Raw genomic sequence first — 23,488 nt, forward strand, 5'->3', positions numbered from 1 at the left:
TATTCTGCACTTATTTTGAATAAACACTAGGCTTTGTTGGTAACAGACTGGAATGCTGATGATCTATATGGATTTATTATTACGTCCTGCAAGTTTGCTGAATTGTTTCAATTCATGTTTTAGTTGACCAAGTTTTTTAGTTTTTCATTCTCCAAGTGAATCATCATACACCCTGCAAACAATGACCACTGTGCTTCTTTTTTCCCCTATGTTTGTTTTCTCAATTTCTTTTTCTTATATAATTGTTTTAGCAAACATCTGTAGGGCTAATTTTTTTTTTTTAATTTTATCTTTCAGTTCAAAATTTTCTCCAGTTCCTGCCTCACTCACTGAGAAGGCAAGTAACAGAATGTCCCCTATATACATGAGTAGTCATGCAGAACACTTTCACGTTAGCCATGTTGGGAAAAAAGGAAAGAAAAGCAAGAAAAATAAAGTGAAAGAAAATATCCTTTAATCTGCATTCAGAGGTCATTGCTTCTCTTTCTAGGATAGACAGCATCTTTAATCATGAATCCTTTCAAAGTGTCCTGCCTGAAGCATTGTATTGATCCAAGTAGCCGAGTCTTTCACAGTTGTTTACCCTTACAATAATTGCTATTACTGTGTACAATGTTTTCCTGGTTCTGCTCACTTCACTTGGCATCAGCTCATATAAGTCTAACAACTTTTTCTGAAACTATCCCCCTCCTCATTTCTTACAGCACAGTAGTATTCCATCAAAATTATATACCACACCTTATTCAACCATTCCCCAACTGATCAGTTTCCCACTCTCTGACACCACGAAAAGAGCTGCTATAAATATTTTTGTACATGTAGGTCCTTCTCCTTTTGCTTTGGGATACAGACCTAGTAGTGCTATTACTAAGTCAAAGACTAGGCACACTTTTATTGCCATCTGGGCTCCTGCAACAGTTTGTTAGTGTTCCTATTTTTCTACATTCCCTCCAACATCTGTCATTTTCTTTTTCTATCATGTTAGCTAATCTGATAGGTATGAGCTAATACCTCAAAGTTGTTTTAATTTGCATTTCTTCAATTACTAATATCTTAGAGCACTTACTAATAGGACTCTCAATAGCTTTGATTTTTTTTCCTCTGAAAACTGCCTATTCACATCCTTTGATCATTTATCAATAGGGGAATGGCTCTTAGTTTTATAAATTTGGCTCAGTTTCCTATGTATTTGAGAAATGAGACCTTTATCAGAAAACTCTACTGTCAATTTTTTTCTTACCAGTTTCCTGCTTTTCTTTTAATTTTGGCTGCATTTGATTTTGTTTCTGCAAAACCTTTTTAATTTGATATAATCAAAATGACCCATTTTCCCTCCCATGATCCTCTCTATCTCTTATCTCTTAGATGGCTAACTCTTCCCTTAGCCAAAGATTTGACAATTTTTTTCCCATGCTCCTCTAATTTGCTTATGAGATTATGCTTTATATCAAAATCATGGACCCCTTTTGACCTTATCTTGGTAGACAGAAATGTTGGTCTATGCCTAGTTTCTGCCAGACTGCTTTCTGATTTGCCCGGCAGTTTTTCTTGAATAGTGAGATCTTGCCCCAGTAACTGAGATCTTTGGGTCTGTAAACACTAGGTAATTGTGGTCAATTACTTCTCCATATTGCATACCAAATCTATGCCACTGATCCACCACTCAATTTCTTATCCAGAACCAGATTGTTTTGATAATGACCACTTTGTAGAATGATTTGAGACCTGGTACTATTAAGCTTCCACTGTTCACTTCTATTTCATTGATTTCTTGACCTTTTGTTCCTAATAAATATTTTTTCTAGCTCTATAAAATAATTCTTTAGTTTTTGATTGATAAGGCACTGAATAAGTAAATTAATTTAGGTAATATTGTCATCTTTAGTATATTGGCTTGGCCTATCCATAAAGCAATTGATATTTCATAGATCTGTCTTTGTTTGTGTGAAGTGTTTTAAAATTTATTCATAAAGTTCCTATGGGTATCCTGGCAAGTAGATTTCCAAGTATTTTATACTATCTAGAATTATTTTAAATGGAATGTCTCTATTTCTTCTTGCAGGGTTTCATAGCTAATACATAGAAATGCTGATGATCTGTGTGGGTTTATTTTATATCCTGCAACTTTGCTAAAACAAATTGTTTTAACTAGTTTTTTAGTTCACTCTCTAGGGCTGTCTAAGTATAGCATCATATTATCTGCAAAAAGTGATTGTTTAACTTCCTCCCGCCTATGCTTAGCCTTTCAATTTCTTTTTCTTATCTTATTAATATACTAGCATTCCTAGAATACTGAATAGTAATGTGATAATGAACATCCTTGCTTCACCCTTGATCTTACTGAAAAGGTTTATCACCATTACAGATAATGCTTGCTTTTGAATTTCAACAGGTTAATACTTATCATTTTAAGAAAAGCTTCAATTATTCCTATGCTTTCTAGGGTACTTAATAGGACTGCACATTGTATTTCCTCAAAAACTTTTTCCTATGATTTTTATTGCTTTTATTATTGATGTCATCAACTGTAGCTTCCCTAATATGGAACCAAACCTCCATTCCTGATATAAATCTAACCTGGTAATTGTGTGTCAGTCTTATGATATATTACTATAATCTTCCTACTATATTACTTAAAATATTTCTATCAGTATTCAGAAGGGAAATTGGTCTGTTTTCTTTCTCTGCTTTTGCTCTCCCTGGTTTAGTTACCACAACCATATATGTGTCACAGAAGGAATTTGGTAGGAGTTCTTTACCTATTTTTCCAAACAGTTTATATAATAATGGAATTAATTAATTCTTTAAAGGTTTAGTAGAATTTGCTTGTAAACACATCTTGTCCTTGTTTTTTTGCAGAGAGGGATAGGAGGAGGAGTTCATTTATGGATTGTTCAATTCCTTTTTCTAAGATAAGGTGATTTGTGTATTCTATTTTCTGTTAATCTGAGCATTTATATTTTTGTAAATATCTATCCATTTCACTTAGAATGTCAGTTTTGTTGGCATGTAACTGGGTAAAATAGTTCCCAATAATTGGTTTAATTTTTTTCATTATTGGTACATTCATTCTTTTCATTTTTGATACTGGTAATTCAGATTTCTTCTTTTTAATCACTTCTTTTAATGATTTTTTTTTCATAAAACCAGCTCCTAGTTTCATTTATTAGTTCAATGATTTTGGCTTTCAATTTTATTAATATCTCCTTTTTCAGGATTTCTAATTTAGTATTTATTAGAGATTTCTAATTTGTTTTTTTCTAGTCTTTTTTTAGTTTCATGCCCAGTTTGTTGGTATGTTCTTTTACTCTTTATTGATATATGCATTTAGAGACATAAATTTTCCCCCAAGTACTGTGGCTGTATCCCATAAATTTTGATATGTGATCTCTTTGTTGTCATTATCTTTAATGAAATTATTGATTGTTCCAATGACTTGTTTTTTGACCCTCTCATTGTTTTAGCATTAGATTATTTAGTTTCCAATTAATTTTTACTATATGCTTCCAAGGCTCTTTATAAGAATGGAATTTCTATTGCATTATAATCTGAAAACAGTACAATTAATATTTCTACTTTTCTGAATTTGTAAAGTTTTTATATCCTAATACATGGTCAGTTTTTGTGAAGGTGTCATGTACAGCTGAGGAAAAAGGTATACTCACTCTTTTCTATTCCTATTCAATTTTTTCCAGAGGTCTATCCTTCTAAATTTTCTCAAATTCTATTCATCTCCTTAACTTGTTTCTGGCTTATTTTATGATTAGATTATCTAAGTTTGAGAGGGATAAACTGAGGTCTCCACTAGTGTAGCTTTACTTTTTCTCCTATAATTTAACTTTTTCTTTCAGAATTTGGATGCTATGTCATTTGGTGCACATATATCAAGAATGATATTACTTCATTATATATGGTACCTTTTAGCAAAATGTAATTTCCCCAAATATCTCTTAATTAGGCCTATGTTTTCTTTTTCTTCGTCTGAGATGATTGCTACCCTGCCTTTTTTACTTTAGCTGAAGCATAATAGATCCTGCTCCAGCCTCTTATTTTAACTCTGTGCATCTTTCTATTTCAAGTGTGTCTCTTGTAAACAAATTAGATTCCAAAATTTAATCCATTCTCCTATCTACTTCCCATTTAAATTGAGTTATGATTGCGAAATGTGCATTTCCTTATTCTCTTTTTCTATCCCTAAATTTAAAAGGCCGACAATGGGCAACTTTATTTTACCCTACCTTTTTTTTAAGCTTTCTAACTTTTCTTCATTAAAAAAAATGTTACCTTTGCTTTAGATAGCTATAATATACTATAGTAAGTAAAGGTTCATTTATTCCCATGCTTGCCATTATTTTACAGAACCAGGTATTTGATTTGTTTTCAGTATCTTTTGATGAAAGGGATAATTTGTTATCATAGTTTATTATTTCTGTTACAATTCTTTTATTGAATGCACCTTGCATGCCTGATATAAATCCAATGTAGGAACACTATATAATCTTTCTATTATGTTACTGTACTTCTTTATTAATATTTAAAATTTTAAAATATTTAAATATTTTAAATACTTAAATTTAAAATTTAAAATATTTGAAATACTAATATTTAAAATTTTACTAATATTTAAAATTTAAATATTTAAAATCAATGTTCACTAGAAAAATTGGTCTAGTTTTCTTTCTTCTTTTCCCTCCTTTTTAAGGTATGAAAATTTTATGCATATTACAGATATTAAAAAGGTCCCTTCCTTATTTTTGAAAAGAATTTGTGTACTATTAAAATTAATTTTAATTTTAACAAGTGATAGAATTCACTTGTAAACTGATCTATCTTGGAGGTTTTTTTTAAGTTCATTAACCTGTTTAATTTACTTTTTCTATTTAAATTTAAATTTAAATTTAAATAATTTATTTTTTCTATTCATAATTTAAGTATTTTATATTTTTGTAAGTATTCACCTATTTCTTCTAAGATATCAATTTTGCTTATAAACTGGGCAAAAAAATTTTTAATAATTCCCTTTTGCTTTTTCTCCAATTGCTGCAGTCTCCTTTTTCATTTTTAATATATTTTGGTTCTGCTTTCTCTTTTTAAAAAATAAGACCAGCTGTTTGGTTAGTTTCTTTTATAGCATTATTGTTTAGTTGCATGCAACTCCACAAGACTGTTTTCTTGCAAAGATACTATGGTCTGGCATTTCCCACCACAGTGTGTTCCCATTTTACACATGAGGAACTGAGGCAAACAGGGGTTAAGTGACTTGCCCAGGATCACACATCTAGTAAATGTCTGAGGCTGGGGATCTGAACTCAGATCTTCCTGATGCCAGACCCAGTGCTCTATCCACTGCACCACCTTGCTGTCCTTATTAAAAAAAAAAAAAAAAAAAGCTTAATTTTGCTTATTAGTAGTTTTTAATTTCAAATTGATCTCTTCTTTATTTTCAAAATATTTGCTCCACTGGTGGAACTGGAAGGTTTTGATTTGTTATTTTCCCAGGTTTTTATAATCACTTAGCCAAATCAGTTATTTCTTATTTTTCTTTTAGTGATCAAAGTATTTAGAGGCATACATTATCCCCTGATGACTACTTTAGCTGCATTCCATAAGTTTGGGTATGTTATTTATTTGTTGAAAGGTTTTACTCTTTCTATCATTTGTTCTTTGATCTATTCTTTAGAATTAAGTTATTGGGTTAATTTTTAATTTCTTAAGAGGCACCTTAGTGAATTTATTTTGCTGTGATAAATAAAACAATGCAGTCAAATTTTATTTATTTTAGTGAAGACTTTATGCCCCAATACAAATGATCAATTTTTGTAAAGTTGCAATACATGTTCAAGTAGCATATAAACGCCTTGCTATTCTCATTCAGTAATCAGCAGAAATTTTATCAGTTCTAAGTTTTCTAAAGTGTAATTCATATTGGTAATGTCCTTCTTATTCATCACCATCTAAGAATTGCTTGGCCTTTTCTCTTGCCATGGTTTAGTTTCAGTTGACTTCCATTCTGGGTTGGGCTGGGCCTGCCTATATGTTTCTCAGGGCACAATGGCAAAGACCCCAGACTCCCTGATTCTAGGGTTTTTCTCTTGATGCCTCAGAACTGAGTAATAATATTACATACCTTCACTGTACAACCCTTCCAGATGCTGATTTTCCTCTCTGAGAATTATCCCAAATCATGCTAACTTTCCTCAAAACTTGACTACTGAACATGGAGTAGTTTTGTCATTATTACGTGAATGGTTGACTCATCTTCCAAGGCTGAGGTCAATACTCAAATCAATTTAACTTATCAAATATTTGTTGCTTGATCACCATTATACTACATATACTAGGACACTAACACAAGTTTTTTTCTCAAAGAACTTATATTCTTATTAAGTAAATAAAGCTTTCGTACATGAAATAGAGAATATAAAATATGATTTTTGTAGGTTATGTCAAATTTGTAATGTGAAGAAATGTCAACTTGAAATAAACTATGACACTCACCAACGACACATAAGTCTGGCAAATTCTTTTGATAACACCTCTAGGAAATGAGACTCAAGTAGTGTTGGCCATATGTGGCTGCCATATCTTAGAATTAAGCCATGTGGCAAAAAAAAAAAAGTGTGTATAAGCAACTTACATTTAATAAATCCAAATTTTATGGGTCTAAAATATTTAAATAGACAAAAACTACACCATAAAAAAAAAATGTGGATGGGACAAGAATTAGTAACCTGACAGAGCAAAAGATATTGTGAAAGACAATATGATCTTAAGTAGATAAAATTTAAAGGCTCTTGCACAATAAAGCAATATAACCCAACGGTCAGAAGAAAAAAGATTGATATCTAATATAAAGGAAACTGACATATACATGACATTGAAATCTAATTCACAAGTCATGTGGTCATGAACAATTTTCAAAAGAAATACAAAACTACTGGGTTACTACCAGAAAAAAAATATTCAAAATTACTAATAATTTTTAAAATATAAATTAAAATCAAACCTGGGGTACCATATCACACCTATGAAGCTAACAGAGTGTTAAAAGATAGAAAAACTCATTATTGGAGGGCCTGCGGAAAGACAGACATATTAATTTGTTGCTTGAAGTGTCATGAATTGGTTCAACCATTCTGGAAAATAATTTTAAATTATGTAAGAAAAGTTAAGTTATTCCCTTGGAAGCAAAGATCTCATTACTGGGACTTCATTCCAGGAAGATTCCTAACAGCTAAAAAGAACTCATAAACAATGCTCATAGTATCATGGTGTGTTTAGCAAAAGGCTAGAAATCATCAGCTCATCAACCTTCCTCTCCTCGTTTATTTCCTATTTATCCTGTATATCGCATGCCTGCAGATATTCTTTGGCTTGTTGTTTCTCTCATTAGATTGTTAATTTTCCTCAGCACAAAGACTATTTTTGTCTCTTTCTGTATCCCTAGCACTTAGCACAATGCCTGGCCCATAAAGTTTATTACATGTGACAAGCAGCTGGCGAATGGCTGAACATAAATGCAACTATATATTACTCTTGTCATTAGTGATGAATGCGAAGAATTCAGAGGAACATGGAAAAAAACTTAGAAAGTCCAAGAAAAACAGATTCAAAAGAACTACGACATATGTAAAGTCAATATGGAGAGGCAACCAAAACTGTTCACATATGCCGGTCAATGTTAGTTAAAGGAAATACCTCCCCTCTTTCAATAATTAGACTTTTTCCCCAAGAAACATATTTTATGGAGGGATCAGGGTATTTGATGAGAAATATGTGTTCTGTCAAAACATCTGTCTGTGTTCATCCTTCGTTTTAGTGTTTCAATAAACAGTAGTTGACTGTTACAATTAATACAATAATTTAAGGCGTGCAAAAAAGCTTTACAAACATTATCTAATCCTTACAATAAATAGCTCTGTGAGGAAAGTGCTACTATTACCCCAGTTTTACAGATGAGGAAACTGAAATGCAGAGTTAAATCTAATAAGGATCTAAGGTAGGATTTGAACTAAGATCTTTTTACCTTAAAGCATGTGTGTATATGTTCATGACACTACACACATATACACATATACAGATAAACATACATATGTGTATATATTATTTACAAACATGTATAATATATATTCCATGTTACATATATATACACATTCTCTGTCTCTCTCCTTCCCTCCTCTCATTACTCCACACTCATTTGTATTTGTGTCTAAGGAAACATACAGAACCAGACCTAAGCCAAAAAAAGTATTACTGACTCCTTTCCTATATTGTAGTCTGTAAATTATTAGGGTATCTTTACTGCTACTTGTTTCCCCATGCTGCAGCTACTGTTCTTCAAAGGATCTGGCTTAGTAGACAAATATAGGGGAGCAGTTTTGTCCTTTTCCCTCTTCAGGTTAAAGCTCTCTTTATACCAGATTTGCAATTCTCTAGAAAAAACTAGTTTTCATTAGTTACACATTTCTCCTACACAGGACCCCATTATTCCTGTGTTTTAAGCCATGATTCAGAAATCCAAATATTGTTGTCAGAAAACTACATTCCTAAGAAACTACCTTCCCAAAGTCACCTCCTCCTCCCAAGACTCCTGCCACTGATCAGCACCAGTTTTTAAAAAGCATCCCATGTGCCCTAAGGTCTTTGGTTTCTAGCCCAGGGTATCATAATCACTAACAATGCCCTCTAGATTTCTCTGGCAGTATCATTTGTCCCCATGTGAACCACGACAGGAGTGGCCATCAGGTTTTACAGGTGCTGGAAAAGCTATTTGTTGCTCTAGGAAGACAGTAGAAATCACAGTAATGGTGATATTAAATACACAAATTGCCAAGGAAGCTCCTACCACTACTGTTCTGTTCTTGTGTCCCAAGCTGGATGACCCTGGGAATTCACATTCACTATTTCCTGGGGTGCGAAGAGAAGGTCTTTCTCCCCAGTTTACCCAAAGAGTCTTTTTTACCTGGATCCAATGATCCTTCCCTTGCTCCTCTGTGTCATGTTCTGCCCTCCAGCCCTACTTAGGATTTCTTTCGGTCTCATTAGGATTCTTTTTCTTCTACCCTTTTACACCTTGAAGTCTTTCTTCTATTAAAAAAAGGTGAGGGGCACCTTTCTCTTTCCCTAATAACCTGAAAAGTAATGAGGTATACCCCGCCCCAGCCCATTTGCCTTTCCCTTTAGGAGGGAGACATGCCTACACTTTATACGTACTTAGCAGTTCCTTCACCACAGGAGGAAGATAAAAATGGAGCATCCTATGGGGAGATAGTCTCCTTGCCTTCCATTCTCATCAGAAATGAGATGACTACTTTTGACAGCATAATAACCTGTAGTATCCCTCCTGAAAGACCAAAACAGGCTGCCTCCATAAGCATATCAGCCAACTGTCAGAATCACACAATTTAAGAATTGGAAGGGACCTTCAGCAGTCAACTAGTCCAACCTAGACCACAAAAGAATCTCCACTATCTGTAACGAACAAGTGGTTATCCAGCCTCTGCTTAGAGACTTCTATCGAAGGGGAGCCCATTACCTCTAGAGGCTGATTTTTCTCCATCTTCTGACCCCTAATACTATCATTCTTAACACGGTAATATCATTCGCAGAGACAAATGGCACTTCAGAAGCAGATTTATCTCAACATAATTTTTGTGAAGCCACACATATAAGTCTTAACCTTTTTGCATCATGAACCCCCTTGGTAGTTTGGTGAGGTCTATGGGCCCATTCTCAGACTTTTTGTTGCCTCCATTCAAAATTAAAGCCAATACTAAATTTCTTTTTCCTCAGATTAGTTCACAGACCCCCTCTGAAATCTATACACAAACCTGTTGGAGAGTGGATGCCAAGTTAAGAACCCCTGATCTAGATGGAGATAACACTGAGTGTGATTCCCCCACCATGGTACAGTAGAAAGAATTCTGGACTTGGAGTAAGAGACCTCTAACACTCAATGTCCAGCTGCAGCCATTAATAGCTATGTGACCTTAGGTGGCACAGTAGATAGTGTACTCACCTGGATTAGGGAAGATTCATCTTCCTGAATTCAAATCTGGTCTCAGAGACTTACTAGCTATGTGACCCTGGGAAAGTCACTTAATCTATTTGCCTCAATTGCCTCATCCGTAACATGGAGAAAGAAATGGGAAACCAATCCAGGATCTTTGCCAAGAAAATTCCAAATGGGGTCATAAAGAATCAGACATGACTGAAAATGACTGAACAACGACCTTAAGCAAATCACATAGTCTCTAAATGCGTCAGTTTCCTCAGCTGTAAAATGAGGATGGATATAATAACCCACCTCACAGTGTTAAGAAAAGCTCCGTATAAACTTTAATTTACTGTATAAATGTAAGCTACTATTACTACAACCCTTGAAATGAAGCAGTAATTTCTGTGATACTGACTCAGTACTTCCTCCCTTAACCATACAAGGAGCCAGCTGCCATTGTGTTAATTATCCAGCCAAGGGCCTTTAAAGGAGCTCAAAGCGTCTATGTATCTGAGCTAACCACAAAGTGGTGCTCAAAATCTTCCAACACCTCTGCCTCTGGACTCGCAGACACCCCCGGCTAGTCGCTTACTAATAGTCTAAAAGACTGAGCAAACTGGACGCATATTGCTCCACAACATGGTGGCATCACTTTAAAGTGTTTGGCTCAGAAATGGCTTTTATTGGTCTTTGCTGGCCAAGTTTCAATTTGGTCTAGGTGAAATGGAATTTTATTCAAATGTTCAACTATAAAATCAATTATCTTATAGCTTACTCTGAGCCTTTACATTTTAAGGAATTCTACTCTCTGAGCTCATTCTCCCTACTCATCAGATTCAGAAAATTGTAGGACATGATCACAGAGTTCATCGTACGTAGAATAATGTAAAATGGAAACTAACCAAACACTCCTCTGGAGAGCCAGTCAACACCAAAAATTTTCTGGCAAAATTCAGACCACATACACCAGAAACTTGTAAGAAAGAAAAGGGGTTGGGTAGAGCAGGGTATTTACTCCCCATCCCAGGCTCAGATACAGCCAAGTAAGAGAATCAAAATCATGGTAGGTCCCAAGACTCAGTTGTTTCTGCACAGTGATATTCATGGCATCATTCCCTCTCCACGTAGTCCTTGAGCACTATGGCTGCTCCTATTTCTCTCTTAGAAGTTGCAACACAAAGAAAGAAAGAGAAAAGGCAAATGTATAAGGGTGTCTTTTGTCCTCTCTGTCTCCTTAACAGAGGGTTCTTTTATGACCTTGGTATAACCTCACTTACCTTTTTCTTTCTCTCACAGAGAAGTTAGGAACAAGCTCATTTTCCCTGAAGGGCCTCAGAACCTTTTGATGTGACTTTAAAACTATTTTAAATATAAATATATAGTTTTAAAATATATATTTTAAAATATATAACTATTTCTATGTAATTGGTTTCCTTTGTAATCCAATGCATTTCATGTGATGCATTTTAAATCATTATTGTGAGGAAGGGTCCATAAGCTTTACCAGACTGCCAAAGAGATGCACAACACATAAAAATGGTTAAAAACCTTTGATCTAGTCTAACCTCATTTTACAAAAAGGGAAACTAAGGCCTACAAAGCTTATATGACATCATGATAACTAGTGCTATAAGCACTTTACGTAGCTTATCTCATTTGATTCTACAACAACCATCTGAGGTAGCTACCATCAATTATCCCCATTTTACATACAAGGAAATTGAGGCACAAGGAAGTGTAACTGCCCAAGCAAGCTGCCAAGCAGGTAAGTCAATTACAACTATGCACCTTGTAAGTGTCTAAGGCAGGACTCAAAATCAGGACCTACACACTATCTGCTACAGCACTTAGCTTCCCAAATTTAGACCAGTAATAAGTAACAGATGAAGAATCTAACCTTGAGTCCTCTGACTCCAAACTAAGGGAACTCTTTCTATTACACCAATACCATAGGAGACAAGGATTACAAATATTTGTGTTAATACTTTACAAATGACAAAATTAAGGTCCAAGGGTTACCAGTTGATAATAAGTTTCATATTTATATCATACTTAAGCATTTACAAAGCGTTTCCTCACATACTACCTACCTCATAGAACTATTAAGCATCATTCTACTTATTCTACTAATAACAAAAATAGACATAAAAACGTTGACTTGTTCAAGATGACACCACTAGTAAATGTCCCAGCCAAAGGGTGAAACCAGTCTCCCTAGGTACTTCCCTAGGCTGCAAGTTCAGCTGCCATATAGGCCTGATCCCACTACTTATCAACACATGGGGCTGGATAGCATTTTCTTCAGCAGCCTGGTGTACCTCCACTTCTGTGGGCTTCACCACATTGGGTAAGGGCACTGCAGCTCAAAACTCCAGAGCTCCAGAGATCCACAAGCCTCACACAGCATATATGGTAGTAGGGACTCCAGGAAGGCACAACCATGCCTAACTTCAATCCAATTCTTCTACCAAGAGAGCCCAAAACTGAATGTTACCACTCTATCTCTCAACTAAAAACACACTAATACTTTGTCCCAAACTAACTCACATAGAAAAGAAAATGTGTTTTGTTGTAAAATTGGGTACATACAGAAAGGTTAATATCAACAATATTGCCCAAACTTTCTAATTTGAGAAAAGTTTAGTCAGACACACATCAGGATACCAAAACGTAATTTGGAAAAACAATAAATTGTGTAAAGAGGATCAGCAAGTCCTCTCTAGTTGGACAGAATTTGTACAATCAGGAGCTATTAAATCGGTGGTTTCTTCCTTAAACACCCTCCCTATTCCTACCCTGATGTTTTTCTGTAGCTGCCTCCCATAGAAATCAACTGCTGCTTTTTTCATTTTGTCTTGCTTTAAATAGAAAATCTGATTTATGTAAATGGTAGAAGTTTGGCTATCCACAGAGAGCAAAATCTTTTACCCAGTCTGAGACATATCAGCTAGGTTGTACCTAATTGTTAATACAACTCAGGAACTCACTCTTACAAGCTGCAAAAAGTCAGTCACTGCTGGTTGACCAACCTCCCATACGCTAAAGGGGAAAGCATTCAGTATCCAAAGGATAATTCCCTGAATTCCTCCCTCCCCATTTTAGTGGAGATTTGCATTTTTCACATCTCCCTTCATTCTCTTAATAAATAACTCCTTGAAGTTTCCTCTCTTGACCTCTTCTAACATCTCCTCCTCTGAAAGACATTTTCTTCTCACAGGACACCAGTCTCCCTCAAATACACATTCCCTCAAGTTTCCAAGTCTTAATGGAGGCTCATAAGATCAGACCTCAAAGTGAGTTCAGAGATCTAGCTTAACCTTCTTTGTGTCACAGACCCTTTCTCAGAATAGCTTTTTAAAAAAATGATGAAAGAAATGCTAAATTTCAGTTGGAGATTAAAGAAAATAAAGGTATAATTTTATTTCCATCCAAAGTTCACCAGAACCCGAAATCTATCCACAAATCCCTAGGTCTAGCTTAACTCTTTCACTATACAAATCGAAGGAATTGATGCCAAGAAAGGTTAAGTAACTTGTTCAAGGTCATATAGCTAGTAAGTAGTTCAATTTCTCCAGAATATCCTATGTGACCAAGGGATTCTTTCTCCAGCTTTCCTAAAGGACCAAGTCAATCAGCCTTTAAACATTTCTTTTTTTAAAAAAAATGTTAAAAAGTTAATATTAATCATCTATGCAATCAATTAAGATTACTTTGTAATTATTTACATTAAAATAAATAGATTTCAACAAACACAATGTAATAATTAAATTCCATCTCTTCATTACCACTCTCTCATCTTTGTGGTCAGGCAGTATACACAGTCGATGGCTCTGATTCTGCTTTGTTAATTTCATATTATTTCACAGAAGTCTTTCCAGATTTCTTTGTATTCCTCATACTTGTCTATCTTAATTATATTGTTCCATAGTGTTTTACCATGATTTATTTAACCATTCCCCATGGTTGAACATTTAGATTACAGTGTTTTCACGATTACAAGTAATACTGTGGAAATTTTTAGATAGCTCTTTTTTTCTCCTTGATAACAATTTCAGGAAATATTACCAACAATGGAATTTCCAGGGATAATTATTTTAAAAAAAAGGAAAAAGAATTTGCTGTGTACTACAAGTTGCTCCTAAAGAATTTCTGCAGATTTGCAATTCCACCAAGTACAAGTGTACTCGTTGCTCCAAAATTCCCATCAACGCTAAATGGTGTTACTATTAGTAATTCCTTCCATTTAGATGCATATGAAATGTATCCTTTAACTAGCCCAGGACTGCACAAAAAAGGCAATGACAAGTCACAGCACTGAAACAGGTCAAAAGATCATAGCAGTGTTCCAAATAGGAAAGCCACAGAAAGGGATGGGAGACTACAACAGTGCTCTGACCAGGGATACAAAGCAAAAAGAGAGCCATGGGGACCTGAAAGTTTATTCTGAGTGTTCAGAGACCAGGAGAGGTAGAAAACAGTCACAGGAGCCCAAAAAGTCACAATCAGGGCAAACCCCTCTGGTCCAAGAGTACAAGAGGGTTGTAGAGTTTGGCTCTAGCCAGATCAAAAATCATGAATTCAGCCTGAAGATTTGATTACATAATAGACAGACACTTACAACTGTGAAAAAATATTATGGGTCAAGAGATGTCCAAAAGGATACCCAGGAGAATGGAGAAATTCAGCAAAGAAGCAGAGGTTCAGAGAAAAAACATGACCACAAAGAACTAAGAGTACATGGGAAAAATAAAATCAAGAAAAATGAAAAACATGTATATTTGTAGAAAAAATATGGAAGGAGAATATCTTGGAACAGAAAGTTAAAAAAAAACAAAACTTACCTAAGTAACAGACTCCCTGAAAATTAGAATAGACCAAAGAGAACTCAGTGACTTCATGAAACATCAAAAAAAGCTGAAAACAAAAGATTTAAAAAACAGGGGAAAAAATGCAACATACCTACTGTGAAGAACAACTAATCTGGAAAACAAGTCAAGGAGAAATCATTTTTAAATCACTGAACATCCTAAAAATCATGGGAAAAAAGGAAAAAATGAATGCCATATTTCAAGAAATCATAAATGAAAGCTTCCCAAATTTATTAGAATCGGAGGACAAAGTGGAAGAGAAATAATCTACTCGTCACCTGAAAGAAATCTCAAAATGCAAAATAAAAGTTAATGGAATTACAAGGACCAAAGTTGGGAATCTCAATGTAATCTTTCACATGTAAACAAACCTAACAGAAAGATAAATAAGAAATTAAGGTAGACTGATGTATCTCTATTAATTACTGAATAGGAATAGAAAGGAATATATGTATATACACACACACACATTTTTTTCCAGCTGTGCATGGCACCTTCAAAAAAACTAACCAGATCGTAGAGCATAAAACCTCATAACAAATGCAGAAATATTTAACATTGTTTGCTGACCATAATGCAATAAAGATAAAAGGACTTTGAAGAAAAGATTCAAATTTAAATGGAGACTAATTTAATTCTAAAGATTAAGAACAAATCAGAGAAAAAAATAGATTATTTCATCCAAAAAACAATGCGACAACATATCCAAACTTTCAGAATGTAGTCAAAGCAGAACAGTCATTAAAGGAAAACAGAAAATGTTTGTCTCTCAACACCTTCACCAACAAAAAAGAAAGCATATCAATGAATGTGGATATACAACTTAAAAAAACTAGAAAAGCAACCAAAAATAAGAAACAAACCCAATAAAACACCAAAGTAGAAAGTCTGAAAATGCAAGAATTTAACAAATTTGAAAGCAAAAAAGTTATTTAATAAATAAATAAAATTAGGAGCTGATTTTTAACAAGAACAATAAGTGTTAGCTCATCTGATTCAAATAAAAAAAGCAAAATAATAGTAAAAGGAAAAAAATTCGCAACCAATAAAGAGCAAATGAAAATTATTTGAAAACTTTGCCCAAGAATATGTCAACAAAACCAATAGTTTATCCGAGTATAGACTGAAGCATTTTTTCCCACTATCTTTATTTTTCTTGAGTTTTTTTTTTTTTTGGTAACAGGGATAATATGAATATATGTTTCACATGACTTCACATGTATAATATATGATATATTATATGATATATATTGCCTGCCTTCTCAATAGGTGGGGAAGGGGCTGAAGGGAGACAGAATTTTGGAATTCAAGATTTTTAAGTGAATGAAGAAAAGAAAAAAATGTAAATGTAACTGAACATAGCAGAAAAAAAAAAGAACTGGAAAAGCTGATAGTTTAAATGAAATGGATTAATATTTATAAAAATATAAAATACTCAAATTAAAAATAGGGAAAAATAATAAATTAAACAAGACATAAAGGAAATCTCAAAGAAAAAAACCAGAAAACCCAGGACCAGATGGACATACAAGTAAATGCTAACAAATGTTTAAACAATTTCAGTATTACATAAACTGTTTACAAAACTAGTTAAACAAGAGATGCCCAAATTATTTCTATGATACAGATATGGCCATGATAGCTAAACCAGAGAGAGACAAAGAAAAAAAATTGTGGACCAATATCTATAATGAATACAGACTCAAAAACACTGAATAAAATATAAGCAGAGACCGTATCAACATAATTAAAAAATTACATACTATGAACATGTTATATTATACTAAGAATATAGGGCTGGTTCAATATTTGGATAATTGTAAAACATCACATCATTAATAAAAACAATAAAATCACTTGACTGTCAGAAGCTGCAGAAAAGCTTCTGACAAACTATCCATTTCATCTAAAAAAAATTTAGAGTATACAAAAAGATAGACTTATCTTACTTATAATACCCACCTGAAAGCAAGAGCCTGCATTATATACAATGGTGAAAAACCATAGAGGACTTTTCATTTAGATCAGGAGTAAAATGGGGATGTCCATTATCTCCGTTCTCACTTGATAAAGTAGTAGAAATACTAGTAATAGCATCAGAATGACATATAAAAACAGTTGAGAGAATAACACAGGAAAAGCAGGAACAAAATTTACTTTTTGCAGACGATATGCTCTACTAGAAAGTCAACAAAAAATTGAACAAAAATTTCAACAGAGTAGTGAGATATAAAACAAATCCGACAACTAGCATAAATCATCATAATCCATTCACATGTGACAGGACACAGCATCTTTCTCCCAACCTACAACATGCGGAGGCTTTCGTTAAAAAAGGACAAACCTGCCCCTAGACTTGACTGGTGTACATGAATGGTTCTGGCTTCTCTGACACAATTTCCTGGTCATCTAAAGACTAGTCACATGAAGTCTACACCCCTCTTACTTGGATACCCAAAAGTCTCTTGGGTCAATTTACCTAGTTTGCTAACCAAACTCATCTGCATATAAAGACTCAGGAGGAAGGGAAATATATCTAGAGAAACTGTGCCAAAAGATCCTTGCTCCATTAGGACAAAGTAAACTTCCTTGTGTTAAATACACAATGACTTGCAAGTGTCTCATTACATCCCAATCTCAAACCCAAACTAAGACAGCATTGGTTGGCATTAGAGTATTGCCTCTGACACACATAAATCATAAGCATTTCTGTTTATTACCATAAAAATAAAATTTCATTCAAAATAACTACAAAATGTTCAAAATATCTGGTAGTTCGGCTACCAAGACACACAGAAGAACAACTACAAAACAGGCCTTATAGACACATTGAAATCAACAACTGAAGAGATATTAATCGCTATAGAACTGTGTCAATAAATACGAAACTACCTAAATTAATTTAGTTACTCAGCACTATAACAAACTACCAAAGGGCTAGAAATATAACAAAATTCACACGGAGAAAACAAAGTCAAGTCAACAAGTACTTATCACGACTTAAGTTCATTTATTCCGTGCTACACCAAATTACCAAAGGACAAACAGAACCACAAAATTCTTAAGAAGAGACAAAGTCAATAAGCATTTACTAAGCACGTAATATATTCAGGCATTGTGCTAAAATCTGGGGAGACAAAGAAAGGGGAAAAAAAAAAAACAACTCCTGCTCTCAAGGAGCCCAAAGTCTAACGAGAGACAACAAGCAAAAAATTATGTTTGTGGTGGTGCTGGTAGTTCAATTGTGTCCGATTCTTTGCAACCCCATTCTGGGGTTTTCTTGGCAAAGACACTAGATTGGTTTACCATTTTCTTCTCTAGCTCATTTTACAGATGAGGAAACTGAAGCAAACATGGTTGAGTGACTTGCCCAGGGTCACTCAGCTACTAAGTCTCTGAGGCTGGATTTGAACTCTAGAAGATCAGTCTTCCTGACTCCAGGCCCTGAACTCCATCTCAGAGGGGTTTGGGAAGGGCCTCTTGCAGAAGGTGGGACTTTAGACTTTGGTGAGACTTTGTGTCATTAGCCACATGATCCTGGACACGTCATTTAACCTCTCTCAAGCCTCAGATTCCTCATCTGTAAAATGGAGTCAGTAATAGCACCTATTTCACAGGGTTGATGTGAGGATCAAATGAGATAATATATGCTAGTTATTACTATATTATTTATATTATCAAGAAATTTTGACAGAAGGGAAGACCACATAAGATTAAATGGCAAGTTTTTATTACATAAAATTGAAAATCTTTTGCACAAAGTCAATGCGATTTAAGGGCAGCTTGGTGGCACAATGGATAAAGCACCAGTCCTGAAGTCAGGAGGACCTAAGTTCAAATCCAGCATCAGACCCTCACTACCTATGTGACCCTGGGCAATTCACTTAACCCCAATTGCCTCCAAAAAAGAATAAATGAATGATTAAATAAATGATTGGTTTGGTTTTTAAAAAAGCCAATGCACTTAAAAGCAGAAGGCATAAAGTTAACTGGGTAAACTATCTTTGCAGTCAGTTTCCCTGATAAAGTTCTGATATCCAAGATATACACATTATAAGGGAACAGATTAAAATGAATGAGAACAAAAGCATTTCCCCAAAAGATAAATGGCCAGTGGATATAAGTAGGCAGCTCTCCAAAAAAAAGAAAGAAAAAAGATGTCAACAAGTACATGAAAAATTATCTCCAAATCACTAATGATAAGAGAAATGTTAAAAATAACACTAAGATTCAATTTCACACCCTTTAGATTTGAAAAGTGATAAAAAAGGGAAAATGATAATTGCTGGAAGGCTTTGGGTAAGATGCATTGATGCAGAGCTGTGAACTGGTACAGACATACTGCCAAGGTGTACCTTTTGACCCAGCATTACCACAAGGCACACTCTCCAAAGAGATAAGAGAGAGGGAAAGAAGCTATATGTACAATATTAATAGCCATCCCTTTTGATTTATCAAAGAACTAAGAGGATGCCCATCAATTGGGGAGTGGACAAATGATGATATATGAATGTAAAGAATAACTACTTTCACTATTTATTTAACACAGTATTGAGAATTCTAGTAATTTCAACATAACAATTAACAGTTAACATAGTAATGAGAATTCTAGTAATTTTATCACAACAATTAAAAAAATCACTATTAAACTCCAGTCTCTGGATTCCAAATCCAGTCAGTTAACTAACATGTATTAAGCACCTATTATGTGCCAGCACTCTGCTAAAAAACTCTCCACACAACCAATATGCAATTAAAACTCACATTTGCATTGCTGTTTAAGGTTTACAAAGCACTTTCCTCCCAACAACCCAATGACTAGGAACTGCAAATATTACTACCATTTTATAGAAGGAGAAACTGAGGTTTAAAGACAAGGGATGGTTTGCCCAAGGTCACATGACTAGTAATTGTTTTAGCTGGGCTTCAAACCCAGGTATCTTCTGACTCCAAAATAAAATAGTCTGGGAAAATGGCAAAGCTGCCCATAATCCAATGTGTATCCAGCTCGTTCTGGTTCTAGTAGTGGCAGAAGCATACTATTATAAATTTATGTCTAAGGCACAACATATCGTCAAGGGGGTGGAAAACGTATACTTGGGTTCTAATCCCAAGAAATATCTTTTGGTGACCTCAAAATTTAGCACAGTACCTGGCACACAACAGGCACTTAATAAATGCTTATTGACTGACACCGTTCAATCAATGTTTTGTATGTCTTGTATATGTCTAGTTATCGGTGAGTGTGTGTGCATGTGTGCATGTGTGTATACGCATCTGTCCTCCTTTAGAATGAGAGCTCCTTGAGCCCAGAGACAATCCTTGTTTTTTTCTTTCCTTACAACTCAGTAGTAAGCTTAGAGCAAGTGCTCAACAAACACTTGTTGACCAAACAGATGGCCAGCAAACTGCTTAATTTAATTGTTTCTAGGCCTCCATATCCCCAACTTTAAAATGGCTTGGATGGACAAGGTGACCTCTAAGGTATCCAGCAAGTTTGAACATTCTAAGACTCTTCCTCACCAAGAAACCAGGAAAAATTAAAGCAGCCTGACAGCTCGTTATTTCTCAAATTTCTCTGTTGGCTTTTTATTTATCCTCACCCAATTTCCTCCCTTAATAATCAAAAGAAAGCAGATTTTAAATCCCAGTGCCACAAAGCAGAATCATAGCATGGTCCATCTTTGGAGATCATCGTTGAGAAAATTCCTGAGTCAATGAGGGTGGTGTGTTACACCTAGAGGTAGAGAGCGCACACAGAAAGCATTAGTGACTTAACTAGACAACAGTCCCATTACTTAAATGGTCTCCTGGGTGCTGGAAAGACAGACAAAAGACAGTGACAGACAGCAAGAGAAACAGTGAAAAGAAAACTCTAAAGATTGGAAGGGGCCCAGTTATAAGGAATTTTAATGCCAAAAGAACAGAAGACTTTGTATTTGATCCTAGAGGTAATGGGGAGCCACTGGAATTCATTGAGTTGACATGGTCAAGAAAAATCATCTTGGCAGCTGAATGGAGCAGGGAGTCCAGGTAAAAAATAACTACTTTTTGGCCATATCTACAGAGAATGAGACCTGAAACTAGTGATGGCTATATAAGTGAAGAGAAAGGAACATATAAAGAGATGTTGGGAGGGTAGAAATGATAAGATAGGGCAATGGATCAGATATAGCATTTTTAAATTTGCAAAGTATATATTATTTTATCTGAGTCTTCCAACAATCCTGAGATTAAGCACAACAGCTATTATTAATTATCCCTATTTTACAGATGATTAACCTGAGAGGCAAAGAAGATAATCATGGTCACACATAGGTGTCAAAGAGAATCTGAATCTGGGTCTTCCTGACGTTCCACAGCACTCCGTCTCCTCTTAAGATCCCATGCTTGCAACTGTTAAAAGAGTTAGATCGGTGCCATAGAACAAACCTCTAAGTTTCCCTCAAGCACTAAATCTATGTTCCTATGGCCTACTGAGGCTAGGAGGCAATCTGACTTGGAGATAAGGATTCCAATTCTATCTCAGTTAACTTTCCCCCCCAACCTTGGACAAGTCAATTAAGCTAATAGTACTATTACACACTATTTTACAGTAGGGCAGAAAGGGATCTTTACTTGCTAAATGAGAAAATGCTGGTAAAGTACTCAGCATCAAAGCCAGTTAAGAGATGTGCATTAGCAACCACCACCTAGATAAGAGATGACTCCAAAAGTGTTGCTGACTGGCAGATTCAGAAACACTCATGTGGAGGGAGGCCTCCACCTCAAATTCTACTATACTTTCCTTCCAGTCACAAAAAAAAAAAAAAAGTTTCTCAGTAGCAAACAAAGCACCTTCCTAAACTGGAGGGCTCGGTTCAGCCCCTGTCTTTCCAGGTTTTCCCACACCAGTTGCTGAGGGATTAACTGTGCCAACTGATTTACCCCTTGTGGAAGAGAATAAAAGAAAGTAAGGATCACTGTTGGGAGGGAGGGAAGGAACATGAAAGATACTCTCCCACACGCAACAGAAGACTCCTCTACACAACACACAGGCTCTGATCCATCAGACAGTCCTTCAAACATGTTTGCCATTCATTCCCCACTCCGAAGAAAAGTTTGTTGTTTACTGGAATCTGGAAGCCATGCAAAGATTTTGTTTGTTGCCAGCAAAAATACTTTATTATGCAGTAACTGTATCACATCCCAAGAAATGAAACATTCCCAAACCCTTTCCAAATAGTCTGATATAATTTCAGTTCTTGACCCTACAACTTTTTAAAATTCTTGATCAAACCAATGTGCAAATGTGAGAACTTTTCTTGAACATCTAAAAGTACATACCATCTAAGCAAATTATATATACATAGATATATATGTATATATGTACACACACCCACCAATAAATTTTTTAAAGATATCCTAGATTACAAGTCCACCTATTCCTCTATCATAAAGAGTGACAACACCTGATTAAATGCCAGAGGAAGCAATAATAAGAATAAAATTGATATTGAAACTATGAACGTGATTTCTAAGATGCACTTGAAATAATGTTTGGCTTTGGGTTTGGGCTTTGAGTTTTTAAATTTTTTCTTTCTTAATTGCAGAATTTCTTTTCTATTCTGGTACAAAGAATAGTAGTCCTTCTGGCTCAGGCACAACCACCATCTGAGCTCTTGTTTACAGTGGATATATGCAGTCTCTATGAGAGAAATCAAGAAAAGTATTTTCCCCCTAAAAATACTGCCCTGTTAGTAGTACAGATTTTCCTCATGTTAGATTTATTGCTATAGGGCTAAATATAATTTGCTGATTTAAAACCCTATTATTTAGCTACCTCAGTTTGTGTTATGAAGCATGAAATAAATTAGATTATCCATACCACAATATTTCACAAAACACAGTGGAGAATTGAATCTGCACAGTAAAAGAAATGTGCTCTTAAAAGTGTGAGAAGACTTAAAAGTTCTTTAACTGAGGTGCTCCAAATCTACAACTACAACCACACATGAATGAATGAATATCTAAGACCAAAAAGTTTCACTAGTTATTTTTGTTAAGGCAAAAAACCCCAGACCTGCTCCCACCAAAACAAATAACAACAAAAACAAATTTAAAAATCACGATCCAAGTACCTCTCTGTCCTTAGCCCAATCTAAAAACTCATGAAAATTTAACTTCCTCCTGAGAGGGAGTCTGTGTGTGTGTATATATGTATGTGTGTGCGGTGTGTGTATATATGTGTGTGTGTGTGTGTGTATATATATATATATATATATATATATATATACACACACCGCACACACATACATAGCATAAGAAAGAATACTGACTTTCTCAACAGGTAACTCCTAAATAAAACTCAGCACCTCAATACGGAAGGAGGGTTTCAGAAGCTTTTCCTGAAGACTGTGGAAACTGATTTTTATATTTCTTTCTTTTGTACCCACTTAAAACGAGGTGTTGCTATCACATTAAAACAGGCCAAGCTACCAGCAAACTTCCTTATAAGAAAGCGAAGGAACTGCACAGGAAGGAGTCTGCTCTTCCATGCTCTCCTTAAAGTGAGCCAATCAAATAAATAGACGGATGGAAAAAAGTGAGTGGGGAAATGTACAGCCCTTCTTGTGTTCCCACA

The 23,488-nt window shown here is 34.9% G+C and overlaps 1 protein-coding gene across 3 annotated transcripts in view; it reads right to left on the bottom strand.

Moving 5' to 3' along the window:
* ETV6 (ETS variant transcription factor 6) overlaps nt 1–23,488 on the bottom strand; it is a 322,433-nt gene that overhangs the window by 297,323 nt on the left and 1,622 nt on the right. The gene's annotated exons all lie outside the window — the stretch shown is intronic.

The sequence above is a fragment of the Notamacropus eugenii genome, chromosome 3 (genome assembly GCF_028372415.1).
Source record: "Notamacropus eugenii isolate mMacEug1 chromosome 3, mMacEug1.pri_v2, whole genome shotgun sequence".
Classification (NCBI taxonomy): Eukaryota; Metazoa; Chordata; class Mammalia; order Diprotodontia; family Macropodidae; genus Notamacropus; species Notamacropus eugenii.